This window comes from Plecotus auritus (assembly GCF_963455305.1).
Source record: "Plecotus auritus genome assembly, chromosome: 1".
Classification (NCBI taxonomy): Eukaryota; Metazoa; Chordata; class Mammalia; order Chiroptera; family Vespertilionidae; genus Plecotus; species Plecotus auritus.
The window spans coordinates 136,052,138-136,072,020 of record NC_137770.1 but is presented as its reverse complement, the minus strand read 5'-3'; the positions used below and the strand labels follow the sequence as shown (position 1 = coordinate 136,072,020).

Genomic DNA, 19,883 nt, shown 5'->3' with positions numbered 1-19,883 from the left:
ACACACAAAACCCCAAACAAGTATTTCTTTGCATTACTGGAATAAGAAATAGCAGTTGCAAACCATATTGAAAAAAATAAGCTAACATATTCAATTAGCTATAGTTAGTTTGGTTTGCCTGTATTTTACAGTATGTGTTAGGGAAATGAATGAAGGAAAGATGTGTGTAGAAACTCCATACTGTAATGCTTTAAATACTCTGTAGTGAGTTTATACTTTTTGAAATTTGTTTTTATCAATAGAACATGATGTTTCTCCTGCCACATTATAAGTTACACTTTTCTTCAATTACACATAAAGGTTAAAATTTAATAGCATGGTGAAGTTAAAGGAAGTGTTTATTGATTATGTGTTACTTCAGGAATTTAAGGATTTGGTGGCAATGTAATGATGTGGTAGGCAGTTAGATAGAAATGAGCAAAGCAAGGATGATGGGCCACAGAAGGTCAGAAAGTCACCAGGGTGAAAAGCCCTGGTGCCTACCAAAGGACAATCGTAGGGTGGGATCTTGCCTCCAGGGTGACCTTTCGTCCCCAGCATATTGCCAATTATATGGTTTGGACCCCCAGACCTTTACTCCCTAGAGATAAACATCTAGGCCTCAGTTGTATTTCAGCTCCAAGCCCAGAAAAGCAGCAAAACCAGACAAGTTACCTCCACGACTGACCTCAGAACCAGCTGCATTGGATATTGACCCCCTGCCCTGGTGCTGACAAATCAATTCATGAAGAACTAGATCCTGAAAGGACATAACTGGAAAGCTACTAAATATAACATTGAGATCTTCTCCTTGGATCTCCCCTAAAATATCCATGGAACATGCCTTCAACTTCCCTTTTTTTTCTATTATTCACTCCCCTTTTCTACCTTCTTAAAGGTGAGTTACTTTGACCTTCCTCACTTCTAAGCTCCAAGGACTTTCCTTTACCTGTAAACTTGTTCCCTAAGCCCATTTTTTCTATGAATTACTTCTTTTACCTCTGTGATTTTATAAATAAATGTTCTCTTATAGTTTGAGTCTTGGCTCTGAATTCTTTCCTAGCCAGAACTGTCCAGGGCTCCAGCAGACCCTGAGTGATGGATGAATGATTACTCTGACACACGATGGCTGTGAAAGAGAGGGCTAAGGGACTGCCTGGATATAGGAACCAGACAGCCTCATTTGCCTGTCTCTTCAGGCTTTTATTGAAACAGCAGTTTGAGATAAATTTTAATTTTTAGATACAACCAGCAGGGTAAGGATTCTTGGGAGGACACAGGCATCTGCAGTGTCCTTTAAGCATAAAGATTCCAGTAAACACCTGAGGGTGTACACACTTACACAGACTTGTTTGGAAAGGTCAAGGAACAATTAGGGGCTGATGCCTTCAGCCAACTCCCCTAGGAAATTCTTTCGGAATTTCCTCCTTACAAACTTTCCAACCAGGTCCCATGCTCCCCCACAAGAACTTAAGTACCAAGGTTGCTGAACCTGGGCCCCTTCTGACCCCTCCAGGCTAACACATGGTGCCATTCCAGCTGCCAACAACAATGTGATTAATATATTTTAGGCCACGTGCATCAGTTATGCCAGTTTCAACTGATACCTGCTAATCAGAATTACACAGGAGCAGGTGGACTAGGGGGAGCAGGGCAACACAATCTTTAAGTTCCAAAGCAGTTTACCTGAAGTGAAAGAGACTCATTCAGGGGAGGAAGAGCCAGAGTCCGTCAAGTGGATTTAGAAGCACATGAAACTGCTGATGAGAATGTATGACTTGGGATGTCCTGTGTGATGCCACCTCCATTTTCTTTGACCAAATCTCTGGAAGAATTTGAATTTAAAAAAAAAATAGCATGAGGACTATATAGAGTCAAAAAAAAATAATGCGAGTTAAATAAGAGATTATAAAGACCTAATAAGAAATGATAAGAACCTATTTCTATCCTATTAAATGAATTTTAAATACATTTCACTTCAATAGGAAAATTATTGTAATTATTTAATCAGAAATGAGATTTTGACATACCTGCATTGAGCAGGTATGTGAAGTCAAGAATAACTGGAAGGGTTTTCTTATAAGACAACAACAGAAGCAACATCTAAGGCCAGGGAGAAGAGATTAAGTGACCACAGTGTCTCTAGCCACAGGCACAGAAAATAGCAGAGAGTCCAGGTTAGGTGGCTCTGTTGGTTGAAGAATTATTCTGTACATCAAAAAGGTTGTGGGTTTAATTCCGTCAGGGCATATACCTGGATTATAGGTTCTACCCCCAGTCGCGGTGTATACAATAGGCTGCCAATCAATGTTTCTCTTTCTCTCTCCATTCTTCTTTCTCTAAAATTAATAAAAATATATCCTGGGGTTAGTATTAAAAAAAAAAAAAAAAACAGAGAGAAAGAGACTAGGGAAGCTTATGGAAATGGGACCATTTATTTATCAATCATTTGGAGCACACATGATAATTATAATATATTTATCTCAATATTATAAATATATTAGTTAAGCCTTAACCTATAAGAATATTGAAAGTTGTTTTATGTTTTAATTACTTATTCTCAGCACCTGTCTGCATATAATTAATAAAGCACATTATCATAAATATTTAATCAAATCCTCTGCACTGCAGTACACAATGAAGTCCCTCAAGGAAAGTTTGTCTTGAAAACTGTCCCAGTCATTCACTTAGAAATATTACTACACTGCATTAAACCATTCGATTCTATTTATTTGAATGATGTTTTGCTTTTTGAATTTTATTGTGTCCACTTAAATTTCCAATGTGTTGTTGGGAATTAGTTATCTAAAAAAGTGAAATTTCTACATTTTTTGGGTAAATCTTCACTTGAGGATACTTTTTCCATTGTTTTAGAAAGAGTGGAAGGGAGGGAGGAAGGAGAGAAAGAGAGAGAGAGAAACATTGATGTGAGAGAAATGCATTGATTGGCTGCATCCTACACATGCCCCAACTGGAGTTGGGGATCAAACCTGCAATCCAGGTACATGCCCCTGACCAGAAATTAAACCTGGGACCCTTCAGTTCTCAGGCTGGTGCTCTAACCACTGAGCAACACCAACCAGGGTATATTTCTACATTTTGATGTCTAAGGGCAGTAGTCTCTTATGCACAATTACCAACTTGGCCTTGAACAAACCAGCTGGCATGCTTTATAAACATACCAACACACCAATTTGGTTATATTTGTTTGATATGGGCTGGAAAGATTGCAGAAAGTTTCACACACACACACACACACACACACACACACTAGTTAATGTTATATTCACAACTAGGGGCCCAGTGCACAAATTTGTGCACCTTGAGAGGACTGTGGGATGCGAGGCTGCAGGGGGCACAGGAGCGGGTCTCAGCCCATCCTCTGTGCCCCCACCTGGCCCCTCCCACCACGGCCCCCAGTCCCCTGTCTGCCAGCAGCCCTGCTCCCGCTGCTGCAGCCACCACCAAGGCACCGGCCTCACTCGCACTGCTGATGGCGGAACAATTGGAGCCAGCACCGGGCGCTAGCAGCAGGTGTGAGCGGCAGCTCCAGTGCCAGCTGCCAGTGAGAGTGGGGCTGGCACTGGCAGTGGGTGCGAGTGGCAGCTCCGGCACCAACAGCAGGTCTGAGCGGGGCCATCACCAGCAGTGAATGCAAGAGGCGGCTGCCGATCATCCCTCAGGGCTTTTCCACCTCCCCCTGCTCCTGAGGGATGATCGGGACCAGCAGCTGCCAAGCGATTGGACCAGCACTGGGCACCGGCAGTGGGTGCGAGCAGCAGCTCTGGAGCTGGCAGCGGGTACGAGCGCCCAGTGGGACCACAGTGCACAGGAGCAAAGAATTTTCAGTAACCACCAGAGGCTCGCCCCAATGACAGCAACTGGCACCCGTCTTGGTCTGGTGACACCACTCACTTGCTCCACCATCCCACCACTGCCGATGCTTGCCATGTTCTGCACTCTGCCGCCTGCTGCCGATGCCCACCATGTTCTGTGTGCGACCCCTGGTGGTCAGCACACATCATAACGACCAGTTGTTCGGTTGTTCTGCTGTTCAGTCTATTTGCATATTAGGGTCATATATATATATATATATATATATATATATATATATATATATATATATATATATATATTACTTCATAGATTGATAGAAAACAAAACCCAGGACCTTTAATTATATGATATGCTCATATTGCATATTTTCATCATTTGAAAAATCATTTCATGATTGATCTTAGGTGCACAGATTGAGGTTGATTCACCTTATCATTCCCCTTAGTTGAGACCTCATTTTTCCTCCCAATTTTTAAAATCTTCCATTTTAAAACTGTAATTGAAACTCAGGTTCAGTTGCCTGTCATCACAAAAGTCAAACATATGAGACAGGTGCAGTTAAAAAGGAAGGTGATATATTCAGGTGTCAGCAGTCTGGGAAGCTGGCAGGCTCATGCCTCAAAGACCACCTTAATATGTCAGTGCAGGCAGAGGATTTTACAAAGAGGGAGAGAGAAAGCAGAATAAAGAGATCAAGGGGAGAAGGTGGACCAGCACAGTCCATTCCAATAAGGACCTCAAAACTGGTTAATTGATTGTCTGGTGTGTGTCCTCCTGGTTTTCGTCATTCTGGTTTTATGGTTGAAGGTCAGCAATTCTTCTAGAGCTGGGATGACTGAAGGTTGGAGTCTGTATCTTCTATTAGTTAATTCCTAGGATTCTTTTACAAACACGATGTTTATCTACAAGCTACATATTAGTCAGAGTCAGCATTTACAGAAACAATGGCAAAAGACTGCTGGGATAGGTAGGTTACAATGTCCCACTGTTATAATACCTTTTCTTCTCATCATAGAAATATATTATGGCAAATTAAATGCTTAACCTGCCAATCCTCCATCTTTACCTTTATTTACAGATGTACATATAAGTGAATAAAATTTAATGTGTCATATGGGCTCTTAAAAATTATACATACTGCCTTGGCTGGGTAGCTCAGTTAGTTGGAGAGTTGTCCTGACACACCAAGGTTGTGGGTTTGATCTCCATTCAGGGCTCATACAAGAAGCAGCCAATAAATGTATAAATAGGTGGAACAGTGGATTGATGTTTTCTCTCTCTTTTTCTTTCTCTCTTTCCCTTTCTCTCTAAAAATCAACAAAAAATAAAATTAATTAAGAAAATTATATAGTAGTATATTTAATGTGCATATTCTATTTCAACTTACTTGCTTTTTTATTCAACTTTTTAAAATTTGATATAATTCATACTGAAAAAAATCAATATATTTTGTAATCTATTTCTTTAATTATATAGTATTCCAACTCATGATAATGCCACATTTTATCTATTAATTGACTTAATTGAAGCATAGTAAGCTGTTTCCTAGGGTGCCACAATGAACATCTTCACAAATATCTCCTTGTATATATGTACAAATTTTTAGGGAATATGTATATATTGCTAGGCTCTACAGGTAAACATATTTGCACTTTGCTTATAACATTAAATTGTATTTTAATATTACTGTATTACAGCTTTACTATCCTATCTATTAAAGAGGTAACATGAAAATTGACCATCACTCCAACACACAAGATGGCCACCACCATATAGTCAAAGATGACTGCCCCCATGTGGACACAAGATGGCCGCAACAAGATGGCCAGCAGGGGAAGGCAGTTGTGGGCAATCAGGCCAGCAGGGGAGGGCAGTTTGTGGGGACCGGGATGGCAGGGGAGGGAAGTTGGGGGTGACCAGGCCTGCATGGGAGGGAAGATGGGGGTGACCAGGCCAGCAGGGGAGGGCAGTTAGGGGTGACCAGGCCTGCAGGGGAGGGCAGTTGGTGGCAACCAGGCTGGTGGGGGAGGGCAATCAGGCCATCAGGTGAGCAGTTAGGCGTCAATCAGGATGGCAGGAGAGTGGTTGGGGTTATCAGGCTGGCAGGCAGAAGCGGTTAGGGGCAATCAGGAAGGCAGGCAGGCAAGCAGTTGGGAGCCAGCAGTCCTGGATTGTGAGAGGGATGTCTGACTTCCTGTTTAGGCCCGATCCCACTGGAATCGGGCCTAAACAGGCAGTCAGACATCCCTTGAGGGGTCCCAGATTGGAGAGTGTGCAGGCTGCACTGAGGGACACCCCCCCACCACCACCATGCACAAATGTCGTGCACCGGGCCTCTAAGTCATTATATATGAGTTTCTCTTTTTCCCATAACCTCAAACTTTGGTGTAATCACACTTTTTAAAATTTGCCAATCTAGGGTGTAAAAATTGTTTCCTCCTTGTTTCCATTTGCATCTCCTTGAGTACTAGTGAACTAAGCAGCATCTTCATGTTTCACCCAAGAAATGTTTCACTCCTCAAGCCTCTGCCCATATTTTCTATACTTACAATTTTCTATTGTGTGAATATATATATTCATGTTCACTTGTTCTCTCAATACTAATCTTTTGTTATATTTTCAAATACAAAATGGTTTCTTTACCTTTGGTATTTTTCTCTACCTTATAAAGTTAATATAACTAACTCCTTTAATTTCTTGAGCTCTTTAATTTTTTCTGTAAGTACATTTTAGTTTCTCCCAACAGATTTTGTTTTGTAGTGCTTTCACTGAAGTTCTTTTCCAAAACTTCCATATATTTTCTCTGTATCCCTACATTACTCAGGGGTGACTCTGTGAAATATGGGTGGGTATTTTTTTCTTCCTACAGAATTTTTAAAACTAACTTTATAGTATTGATTTTTAATTGCATTGCATTGTAAACTAAGAATTTATCCTGTAAAATGAAAATTCTTAGAATTTCTGGAGAAAGCCACTATCTACACTAATAAAAGAGAAAATGCTAATTGACCATACCTCCGCTATGCCCACAGCCAATCAGGAGTGATATGCAAATTAAACCAACAAAGATGGAGGGTAAATTTGCATATGCAGGAGGGGCAGACTGCACCTGACACCTCCTGTGGGGTCCAGGCTGCCATCAGGGACCAGGCAGGCCAGGCGGGCAGCGCCTCACACCACCTGCGGGGTCCAGTCCACCATGGGGGACCGGGCAGGAAGGCGGGCAGTGCCTCACACCACCTGCGGGGTCCAGGCAGCCATCGGGGTCAGGCAGCCATTGGGGTTGGGCAGACTGGCGGGCTGCGCCTGATGCCGCTGCAGTGTCTAGGCTGCCATCAGGGACCAGGCAGGCTAGGTGGGCAGCGCCTGACTCCACTGGCTGGGTTGAGGCCGGGATAGGTAACCGGGCGGGGGGGGGGGGGGCGGGCAGTGCGTGATGTTGCCCGTGGAGTCAAGGCAGCCATCAGGGTCAGGCAGGCCAGGCGGGCAGTGCCTGATGCCGCCTGCTGGGTCTAGGCCACGATAGGTAACAGGGCAGGGGGGTGCTGCGCCTGACTCTGCTCGTGGTGTCCAGGCCACCATTGGGGACCAGGCAGGCCAGGGGTGCTGCGCCTGATGCTGCCAAGGGTTCAAGGCAGCCATCGGGGACCTGGGTAGGTGGGGGTGGCCAGGGTCTCCGGGATCACTGTCTGCCCCCGGGCTGCCTGTGGACACCAGTGGAGCAGGCCGGGGTTGAACATTTTATTGAAAATGGGATGCCTGTGCCCCGGCCCACTGCGCTTCGTCCCTGGCGAGGAGAGGGTAGTGGGCAGTTAACAGGCACCAGGGCTTAGAAGGGACTAGGAGCAACCTGCAGGCATGCTACCAGGAAGAGGTGCTGAACCATGAGGATGCAGAGGGCTGGCTGATGGAGGCGTGCAAAGGTGCAGATGAGGCGGCTCTCGCTGGCGCTGAGTTGAAAAGCGCATCTACAGCCTGATGAACTAAATTGCCTTTCTGAAGAAGGTGCATGAAGAGGAGATCACTGAGCTGCAGGCACAGATCCAGTATGCTCAGATCTCTGTGGAGATGGACATGCTCTCCAAGTCCGACCTCTCTGCTGCGCTCAAGGACATCTGCGCCCAGTATGAGAAGATGGCTGCCAAGAACATAAGGAATGCAGAAGAATGGTACAAGAGCTGCTTCACCATGCTGACTTAGAGCACTGCCAAGAACACCTACAGGGTGCGCGCCGCCAAGGAGGAGGTGTCTGAAACCCACCGCCTGCTCAAGGCCAAGACCCTGGAGATCAAAGCATGCCGGGGCATGAACTAAGCTCTGGGAAAGCAGCTGTGAGAGCTGGAGGATAAGCAGAACTCCCATGTTAGTGCTATGCAGGACACAATCAACAAATTAGAAAATGAGTTGAGAACTACAAAGAGTGAAATGGCACAATATTTAAAAAAATACCAGGACCTCCTCAATGTGAAGATGGCTTTGGACATTGACATTGCAGCTTGCAGGAAACTCTTGGAAGGTGAGGAGACCCAGCTCAGTTTCACCAGCGTGGGAAGCACAGCCAGCGGCTACTCCCAGAGTTCCCAGGTCTTTGGTCGATCTCCTACAGTGGTTTACAGACCAGCTCCTACTTGATGTCCACTCGCTCCTTCCCTTCTTAATACACCAGCCACGTCCAGGAGGAGCAGATCGAGGTAAAGGAGACCATTGAGGCTGCAAAAGCCGAGGAAGCTAAGGATGAACCCCCCTCTGAAGGAGAAGCTGAAGAGGAGGAGAAGGAGAAGGAAGTGGCTGAGGAAGAGGAAGGAGAGGAAGAGGAAGAAGGTGCCAAGGAAGAATTTGAGGATGCAAAGGAGGAAGAAGAAGGCAGTAAAGGTGAAGAAGAAGATGCCCAAGAAGCTGAGGATGAGAAGAAAGATGAAGGTGCTGGGGAGGAGCAAGCAACCAAGAAGAAAGATTGAGGCCCCCTTTCCTTAATTATTTCAGGAATAATCTTCCTGAAACCAGGTCAACCCCATCACCAACCAAGCAGTTGAGTTCATGATACTATATGAATTAAGAAGTCAATATATGTAACATTCTGAGGTGACTCAGGTTGGACATTAAATGTTGTGCTATGACTTTTCTCCTTATGCAGAGTATCTGTTTGCTTGCAGAGTGGCTTCGTGGCTTGCTGCCAGTCTGTGCACAGTCCATGCTTATGAGTTCAGGATCTATGACAATGTGAATAATTCAGATGTTTATAATAAAAACACATGAATTCACTGATGTTAATGTTAAACTTCATGGAAAAAATAGTCCTTTGAATCTTTGGTGGTTAGAAATTAAAGACCTCAAATCATGTGCAATAAACAGTACATAAAGTTACACTGAATGACAAAAAAAAACCACAAAAAAACATTAGGTGCCGGAAACGTTCAAAGAACTGGGGAACCATTCCCAAATCAGGAAGGGAAGTCACAGGGTGTATATTATTGCTATGAATACAGTATTTCCTACTACTTACAACATATACTATGTAATGTATTAGATGCCTTCCTATCGCATGAAGTATGTATTCTCATAGAGTAATACTGGTAGATATGTTATAGTTATGGTGGTATGTCATATCCTATCTATATTAATAAAAGAGTAATATGCTAATTAGACCATGAGACCTTCCAGACATCCTTCTGGACAAAGCCATGGTGGTGGGGCTGAGGCAGAGGTGGTTAGGTGTGATCAGGCCAGGAGGGGAAGGCAGTTGGGGGTCATCAGGCCAGGAGGGGAGGGTAGTTGGGGGTGATCAGGCTGGTGGGGGGGCAGTTGGGGACGAGCAGCCAGGCAGGGAGGTGCAGTTGGGGGCAATCAGGCCAGCAGGCAGAGTGGTTAGGGGTGATCAAGCAGGCAGGCAGGTGAGCAGTTAGGAGCCAGCAGTCCCGGATTGCGAGTGGGTTGTCTGACTGCCAGTTTAGGCCTGATCCCACAGGGGTCTCAGATTGGAGAGGATGCAGGCCAGGCTGAGACACACTCTCCCCACTCCTCCCCCTCCCCCCCCCCCCCGTGCACGAATTTCGTGCACCGGGTCACTAGTTTTTTAATATATGGCCTATATTTCTCAATATTTTATTATGTAATAAAACATTTTATTTTCTATTCCTGGGTATGTGTTTTATAGAATTACAAACCAAAGATCATTTTACTATATCATTTCTAATTTTTGGTGTGCTTAATATTAGCTTATGGGATAAGTATGTTAATTATGAAACTAGTCAAGGTTCCCTTTATGATACCTCAGCTGCTTCTCTTCTTCTTCTTCTTCCTCTTCTTCTTCTTCTTCTTCTTCTTCTTCTTCTTCTTCTTCTTCTTCTTCTTCTCTCTTTTATTGGTTAATATTTACCTCATATATTTTTTCTATTATTTTATTTCCAAATTCTAAAAAAAACATTTTAACTATAGACTATCTCTTACCATATTTTTCCATTTGTGCTTATTTTAAATATTAGTTCTCTTCTCTTTGCTCCCTTCCACCTCTTACTTTTATCTCTTTCCTTTCCCAATATGAATCCAATTTTTTTAATGTCTGGCATTTTAGTTCTGAACTTTTATGGACAAATACTATTACTATTGGATAATTAGTGAACAAATTTTAGTAATTTATTTGCTCTTCATATGTGTTAATTTTCCTCCTGGGTTCATTTTCTTTGTATTTTTTTTCTTGGATAGCATCATTTAACAGTAATTTAAGAAAGGGTCTCTAGGTGACAAGCTCTCTGAGAATAATTACTTATACTCAAACTAGAGGCCCGATGCATGAAATTCACGCAAGAGTAGGCCTTCCTTCCCCCGGCCACCAGCACTGGCTTTCCTCTGGCACCCGGCACCTGGGCTTCCCTCCAGCTCCCAGCAGGCACCTGGGACCCCGGCTTCCCTCGAAGCCCTGGCTTCATCCAGAAGGTCGTCTGGAAGGCTGCCCAGTCTAATAAGCATATTACGCTTTTATTATTATAGATTATTATAGATAATATTCTAGATGGAAATATACTTGTGTTTTCAAAGTTTTTTCCTCCCAACTTTTATGCCATTGTTTGATTGCCTACAATGTTGTTGAAAAGAAATCATATCAATCTTATGCTAATTAACTCCAAGTATTTTAGCAATTTCTTTGATAACTTCTGTAAGCCATATTTTTTATTTCATAAAGTTTTACTCCCATATATCCAGAAAAAGCTACTTTTATCATTTACTTCTGTTTCTTATACTAGACTGTGCTTTTTAAATATTCACTATGAAGACATGTAGCAAGCTTTCATTCTGGGAATCCTTTAATATCAATTTATCAAATATTGCCTTATCTTTTCTATTTCTTTCTGAACCTCCATTAATTAGATATTAGATCTTAGCATTTTTTTATTTCTCCAGTTTTATATTATATTTTCTACCCCTCTATTCATTTCTGCTTTAAATGGGGCAAACAATTCTATTTCTTTACTTGCTAATGGGATCTTTCTCTATACCTATGTACTGAGTTTCTATTTTTTCACTTTAAGTATTTTGGTTATCATTTCCAATATCTTACATTGTTTCTGAGAAACAGGCCCTGGAACACTTCAGTCTGTCATCAGAACTTCTAGATTGCTTCACATCCTATGCTTACATCCACTCTGCTTCAGTAATGGTTGTATTAAGGACAATGCTATCATCTAAAATTCAAAAGAATAAAATATTAAATTTATGATCTTATTCTAACAACTTTCAACTATTTGTCTCATTCCCTCTGCACCTGTTTCTTGATGTCAGAGATATCTTTTGGGCTATTTTTTTCTATCTTTTAACCTTGGCCTCTCTTTCATAATAGGCATTAATCTACGGTTGAACTGCACGACCAGAGAGATGTTTTAACACATCTCTTTTAGAAGCTGATGGATAAATGTAATCCCCAAATTCTCAATAGAATATGTGGTAAATATAGAGTAAATATAAAATTCCCTGTTTACAAAAGTGGAAAAACTCATGATGACTCATATCATTTGCCACATATGCCAGTCAGAAACAGGAAGAATCATTTTCCTGGCAGTGTAATGATTCACTGATCAAATATCTAGTTGGCTATTGTCCTATTCACTAGAAGACTCTTCATTTCTGGGTGACACCTCTTTATCAATGTACTTCTTATTTCACAATTATGGGTCCTGAAAATTGTCATTGAAACTATGCAATATTAGTTTAGCAATAATATCTACTTAATTTCTGAAAGGATTATGATATATTTTGGGTTTTTTTACTTATTTGTTTAGGAAATTCTATGGACTGGTGACTAAATTTGGAAATTTTGCTTCATGTAGTAGTCAGTGCTAGAGTCAGTATATGTAAAGATGCTTACCTTTAAATGTCTTTATTTTTTTCATATTTATTTTTGTTTTATTTTTTTACATTTTTAGGTGGGAACATAAAAGTATATATGATATATATATATATATGCTTAAAATTATAATTTTTGTAGTTGCCAAAATAATGAATATTGCATATGTTTTTTACATTTTAAATTGTTTATATTCATAGTTAAAATATTTATTCCTTCTAAATCTGTATATTTTTGTTTTTGCCTTTGCTTTTTGGATTAGACTTGTTGAAATAAATAACATATACAGTATATAAAATCAAAAAAATCTTAAATTCATTTATGCTACCTTTATTGTTTTTTTATTTAAAAAAATATATCTGTATCTGTTAGCTGACAGCCCCCTAAGTCAGAGGGGGAGGCTACCCCTCCTCAGCTCTTGTTAATATCATAAGAAAGATTTCAGATGACTGACAGACAGCAGCATTGTAGCAAAGTAAGTAAATGTATTAAGGAAGTGAGGCAAGCAAATTTATTAAAAATACACTTGGCATTGCCTGGCCAGTGTGGCTCTGTTTGTTGAGTATTGTTCCATGCACCAAGAAGTTGCTGGTTCAATTCCTGGTCAGGGCACATGCCCAGGTTGCCGGCTCCATACTCAGTAGGGGGTGTGCAGAAGGCAGTCAATCAATGTTTCTTTGTTATCAATGTTTGTATCCCTTCCTCTCTCTCTAAAAAAATCAATGAAAACACAATGTTAAAAAATACACTTGGTGTAGAGCACATGGGCAACCCACCTAGTCTAAGCACACTGCTTGGTGGGGTTCAAGGTTTTATATGCTTCTGTCTACAGATTTCAAAATTCCTCTGCTGGATGTTTTGGGCAACAGACTAGATTTCAAGGCCCCCCTCTTACTTTGTTGTGGCTTTTTCCAGAATTTATGAGAATATCTTGGCAAGTCCCAATACTGTTGACTTCTTTGTTCAGTGTGTGAGATACCCCCCTCCTCTTTCCCCCTCCTCCCTTTCCTGTAGTCTCTGGTTAGGGAGGAAAGGTATTAACTATTTACTCTCAAGCATCCTTGGTCAGGGAGGATAAAGTCTTGTGATTCACAAGCTGGCTGCAAACTGCACAAATTATTTGGCCCTGTTTAAGTTTCTTGTCTCAGTTTCCCCATTCCACTTGTCTAGGAATTTTCCTAATTTCTCACTATCCTGCCACATATCTATACATCTTTTAATATTGCTCAATTCTACTTCAGTTACATATGTTTAATTATAAATATTAAAACTAAGTTCAATTTTAGTTATGGTTATTATTATTTTTGTTTAACAATAAAAATGAATAAAGACCAAATTTGTCTCTGAATATAGTTATGGGGAAAGTCTCTAGGCTTTGGCAGTTTTTGTTATTATATTCTTAAAATTGCAAGTTACATCAGGACTTATACTTTTAATTTGAATCTTAATGCACTATCATAGTTTCTTATTTAATAGTACAAATCATTAAATATTACATATTTTTATCAGAGTACAGTTTTGGAAAAATTCTGTACATTTTGATGTTTTGTTCTCATTACTGTTTATCTTTAAAAATTCTATAATTAGTGTTCAGATTAAAATAAATTAATTATTGATTTGAGAGAGAGGGAAAGAAGGGAGAAAGAGAGGAGAGGGGGAGAGAGAAAGAGACATCACTTTGTTGTTCCTATTTTGTTTTCATTGGTTGATTCTTGTATGTGTCCTGACTGGCAGATATTGAACCTATAACATTGGCCTATGGGGATGACACTCTAACCAACTCAGCTACCCAGCCAGGGTAATTAGTATTCAGATTTAACTCATTGATCCAGACATTAGATGGATTTTTTCTTTAAATGATATTTTTTCTCTGTTTATACTTCTGTTATTAACTTTTATTTTTTGCCCTACTTTTTTATTTCTTAAGCCAGTCAACTTTATATCAATATTCTACATGTACAGGAAGATTAACTTTGTGTCTTGGAGACAGAGTTTGATGTATTTTTATTTAATAAGACATATTTTCTTACTCATATGACCTAAATTCTTAGTAGATTTTGCTGCTTAATATGTACTGTAATATACTGAACGAGTATATTATCTTTAATATTTTCCCTGATTTGTTTGTTTTCTATTTGTGTATATCTGTAGAGAAGTACATATGCATTGATGGACTGACTGATTGATTGGCTATTTTAAAGCCCAATGGTTCCCAGCAGTAATAACTTCATTGTGGACTAACTGCTTTATAGAATTTTACACTTACACATAGTAATACTGCAGTTCTTGATTTTCTTCTTTTTAATATCCCATGGAATTTCTTAGCTGTTCTTTAAAATACTGCCCTTAAATTAGTGACTAAGATTTATATGAGTATCAAAATAGCACATCAATATGTTAGTGAAATTTTCTTTACTGGGGAACAATAGAAAAATGAGGTTAGGAGACTCAAAAGCTCTTAAACTGAGTTTTCAAGGCTTTAGGGAACTTTGAGGGGAAGACACATGTAGTTAGTAAGTAATAAATAATATTCAATGTAACTGCTGTTTAGAAGGGTGTATGAATTCTCAACATATATGAATTTATTCAATAATTTGAAAACAAACAAAACACAGATGCATATCTTGTGATTCCACAATGAGCAGGTCCCAGGGCAGACACAGGAGGCTGCACGTACATGATGTTAGGGCACCTTCTCAAGACAGACTCTGTAAAATGTAATTATAAATATAAATAAGAAAACAAACAAAACGGAATTTTTCCTGGAGCAGGAAGGAAAGAAGATTCCCCATCTCCCTTTTCTTAGAGCATTTACTTTTTTTAAAAAAAATTTTTAACTTTATTTTTATTGTTAACACTGTTATAGATGCCCCCCTTCCCCCAACTTTGCCCACCTCCATCCTGCTGCCTCTTCCCGCTGGCCATCTCCTTATTGTAGAATACTAATAATTATGACTCCTCTGCCCAAATGAGATGCACTCTATATACAGGCATAATTGTACTTCACTTTATTGCATTTCACAGGTGTTGTAATCTTTTTGCTGGTGGAGGGTCCTGCCTTCAATTTAAAAAACACAAACTTGCTTTATTGTGATATTCTTTATTATGGTGGCCTGGAACCAAACCCACAATATCTCTAATGTAAAAACCTTTTAAAATGCTAAATAAAAGCCTCTTATCAGACTAACAATTGAGAATGGCTTTCTCAAGGACCTGGGAGCCATCATTTGGAAATGTAATTATCAAGGAAGATAGTGTCCCCATCTCCCCATCCCCATGAGAATTTAACATAGGTCATCTGCTCCAAATTATACTTTACTTCATGGAAATGACTGAGAACTTTTATTATTCCTTTGTCTTGTCTTGTTTTTAGATCTTTATTGTTGAGAGTATTACAGATGTTTCCCTTCCCTCCCCCTATTGCCCCTTTCCACTGGGTTCCTACCCTGCCCCAAGCCTTTACTACCCTATTGTCTGTGTCTATAGGTAATGCATATCCTATATAGTAAATAGGTAATATGCAAATTGACAATCACACCCTCACAAGATGGCTGCCTAAGACCAGGCCGGCAGGGGGGTTAGTGAGGGACAACCAAACAACTGAACATCAGGCTGCATGGGGCGACGAGGCCGGCAGAGGGGGCAGTTGGGGATGACCAGGCCAGCGGGGGGCTGGGGGCAGTTGGGGGAAATCAGGTCAGCAGGGAAGGTAGTTGGGGGCGACCAGGCCAGCAGGGAGGGGGCAGTTGGGGGGTGACCAGGCCAGCGGGGGGGGGGGGCAGTTAGGGGTGACCAGGCAGGCAGGCAGGTGAGCGATTAGGAGCCAGTGGTCCAGGATTGTGAGGGGGATGTCCGACTGTTGGTTTAGGCCTGATCCTGAAGGGTCCCAGATTGGAGAGGGTGCAGGCTGGGCTGAGGGGACTCCCCTCCACCCCCCCGTGCACGAATTTTGTGCACTGGCCCTCTAGTATGCATATAAGATCTTTGGTTAATATCTTCCCATTCTCCTCCCACTCCCTTTCCTCTGAGGCCCTATCCCATTTGACTCAGTGGATAGAGCATCACCCTGTGGACTGAAGGGTCCTGGGTTTGATTCTGGTTGAGGGCACATATCTCGGTTGCAGGCTCTATTCTCAGTTGCAGGCTGAGCCAGAGGCAACCAATCAATGCTTATCTTACATTGATGTTTCTCTCTGTCTCTCCCTGTCCATTCAACTCTCTCTAAAAGTAATCAATGGAAAAATATCTTCAGGTGAGGATTACAAAATATTTATATTTACATTATTTATATTCTTATTCTTATTCTTATTCTTATTCTTATTCTTATTCTTATTCTTATTCTTATTCTTATTCTTATTCTTATTCTTATTCTTATTCTTATTTAATTCATTTGGATACAGGCAATTAGCAAACAAATGGCCAGCCCAATTGCCTGGTAAATTTAAGGTGAATTCTGTGTGATAAATGGTGCTGTCAAATCTTCTTGAGGACTAATGTTTACCTTGGCAACATGTGTGTAATGAATTATATCTGGTTAAAAGAATGAGATTTTTTTCTGTGTTTATAAACTCTTCAATTTGCCTCAGATGGACATCATATTCTGATTTAATGCTTATTCAATAATAAAATGGTTTCTCTCTCTTCTATTGTGGAGAGGTTTTCTGAAATGGCAGATTTTGTTTTTAATTATATTCCCCACCCCCAACAATTCCCAATCAGTGTTTACCAGATAGTGAGTGATAGGTGATCAACAATTTCCAACAAGATGCTGAGAGCCAGATTAAAATGGGCTTCAATAATTGATTTGACTTCAGAATGGCTAAGAGCCCCTAACTTGACTAATAGATTTATTTGGTTATTTGCCTGTGATGTTCCACCAACCCCCTTATGCAGAGATTAATGAGTTTTTAGAGGATGAGAGAGTTTATTGCTTACTTCAGAGATGGAAAAGAGGGCTAGTCTGTGTCTACTGGCTTTAAGTAACTTTCTTTCCCCAATTAAAGATGTAAATCTTGTGCTTGCTCCTTGAGAAGCCACCCATTCTCCAGTTTAAAAGTGGATGAGAAAGGATTGTGCTGCAGTAAAACTCTGAGTTGCAGTGCTTACAGATCTCCAAGAGAAAATGTTTACCCTGTTTAAAGGAAGGAAAGACAAATGTTGGGCTATCAATGGAAGGAATACCTGGGAGTAAAGTACACACATAAATATCAAGTATATTTTTAGGATCTGCCAGTCGTTCCCCCTGCTTAGCCAAAAATGGAGAGATAGAAGTCTTTCTAGAAGAGCAATAAGAAAGAAAAATATGTTTTCTGCTTTGGAGATATGTGCATGTTGAGGAGCTTTCAGGACTGGGAGCAAAACATGCAACTAGGGGAGAAGAAAAAGTGGTAGGATTCAGTAAAGGGTAGTGACTTCCCAGCTTCAGCCGAGGTTTAGGTGGGATGCAAGAATGAGCATAATCCTACATAATAAAAGGCTAATATGCAAATAGACCGAACAGTGGAACAACTGAACAACAAAATAACCTGTCACTATGATGTGCACTGACCACCAGGGGTTGCGCGTGGAACATGGCAGGTGTCGGCCGTGGCAGGATGGCGGAGCAGGTGAGCGAGGGCGGCAGACCAAGGTGGGGTGCCGGTCACTGTCATCATCAGGGCAAGCCTCTGGTGGTTACTGAAAATTCTTTGCTCCCGTGTGCTGTGGTCCTGCCAAGCACTCACACCTGCTGCCAGTGCCAGAGCTGCTGCTCGCAACCCCTGCCGGCACCCAGCACCAACCCGATCACTCAGTGCTGTCAGCAGGTGCGAGCAGTGGCTGCCGGCCCCAATTGCCCTTCAGGACTTCTCCACCTCCCCCTGTTCCTGAAGGGTGATCAGGGCAGCAGCCACCACTCACACCCACTGCCAGCGCCCAGCACCGGTCCCAATTGCTCAGCGCCATCAGTGGTGCGAGCGGTGGTGGCGGGAGCCGGGCTGCCGGCAAACAGGGGACTGGGTGCCATGGTGGGAGGGGCCAGGTGGGGGCATGGAGGATGGGCTGAGACCTGCCCCTGTGCCCACAGCAGTCTCAAGGCCCACAGTTCCTTTCAAGGTGCACGAATTTGTGCACTGGGCCTCTAGTGTAATATAAAACCTTTCCATACTAATCCTACTTACTATGAACTTTTAACTTAAAAACATTCAAACCTGTAAACAATTTTTTTGTAAGTTTACTTGAGCCAAACTGTGAACAATTGCCAGGAAGCAGAATCTCAATGTATTGGGATAATGCTCCGGAGAATGGTGGTTTTTCACCTTGTTTTATATATTACAATCAAAAGAGGAGAAGTAAGTGGGTTACATGAAATCCATTGGTGATAGATTGGGGAGTGGGGAGAGGAAAACAAAGTGGGGAAACTTTGAGATTGGATAAAAAGCAAAATGATAGACACACATTTCTTTTACTTAGGGTGCAGGATAGTTAACAGTCAACAATTAACATCTATACTAATATAAGGGTAATATGCTAATTAGACTGGATGTCCACCAGGACAAAGACATGGTGGCGGAGGCTGAGGCAGAGGCAGTTAGGGGCGATTAGGCTGGCAGGGGGGGCAGTTAGGGCCTATCAGTCTGGCAAGGGAGCAGTTAGGGGGCAATCAGGCCAACAGGCAGAGGCAGTTAGGGGCTATCAGGCTGGCAGAGGAGCAGTTAGGGGCATCAGGTCAGCAGACAGAGTGGTTGGGGTGATCAGGCAGGCAGGCAAGTGAGCAGTTAGGAGCCAGTGGTCCCAGAATGCGAGAGGGATGTCCAACTGCCAGCAGTCGGACATCCCCCGAGGGGTCCCGGATTGAAGAGTGTGCAGTACGGGCTTAGGGACCCCCCTCCCCCCATGCATGAATTTCATGTACTGGTCCTTTAGTCTATAATAATAAAAGGGTAATATGCTAATTAGACCAGATATCTTCTGGACGTCATTCTGGACATCCTTCCTGACAAACCTGGGGCCAGAAGGAAGCCAGCTGGGACCCAGGTGCCTTTGGGCAGCCCAAGGGAGCCAGGACCCACCAGCCCGAGTCCTGGGTGCCTGCGTGTGGCCCGGAGAAGCCAGCCCTGGTCCCGGGTGCCTGCAGGCGACCTGGGGAAAGCCAGCCTGGGTCCCAGGTGCCTGCCAGTGGCTGGAGGAGGGAAGCCCAGGTCCTGGGTCCCGGAGGGAAGCCAGTGCTGGCAGCCAGGGAAGGAAGGCCTACTCTTGCATGAATTTTCATGCATCAGGCCTCTAGTGATAACAATAATAATGAAGGAGTAGATGGTCTCCATGGTCCTGGCCTGGTGCCAGGCACATTTGGTTGTGCCCTCAGGGGTCCAGAAAGGGGGAAGTTACAAGTTACCCTGGCATTTCAGGCATGTTATCTTAGATGAAAGAAGACAATAAGCTCAGTTAAAGAAAAGATTGATCTTTGTCAGGGAAGATACTGCCCTAGGACATGATTACCCACTATAAACTGCTTTTAGTTAAAGTTTTAATTTGAGACCATCCCTTGTGGTTACTTTAGGTCTTTGAGTTTGCAAAACTGCCATGCAGGCCTTCCCTGAGCTAGTCAGGTCAGCATGTGGCCTTTTTTTCATCCACAGAACTGAGCCTCTTTTCTGTGAAGGCTGCAGTTTGCAGCACCTGAAAGCAGGCCCCTTTTCCTAACTTTAGAGGGCAGGACTATACAACAATATAGCATAAAACTTTCTGCACA

The 19,883-nt window shown here is 42.0% G+C and overlaps 1 pseudogene across 1 annotated transcript; it reads left to right on the top strand.

Moving 5' to 3' along the window:
• The first annotated feature begins 316 nt into the window (after positions 1–316).
• On the top strand, positions 317–17,293 carry LOC308241159 (neurofilament light polypeptide-like; annotated as a pseudogene). Its single transcript has 4 exons — positions 317–384; positions 7,660–8,736; positions 13,889–13,952; positions 17,158–17,293. The product of its transcript is annotated as a neurofilament light polypeptide-like (transcript).
• The last annotated feature ends 2,590 nt before the right edge of the window (positions 17,294–19,883 follow it).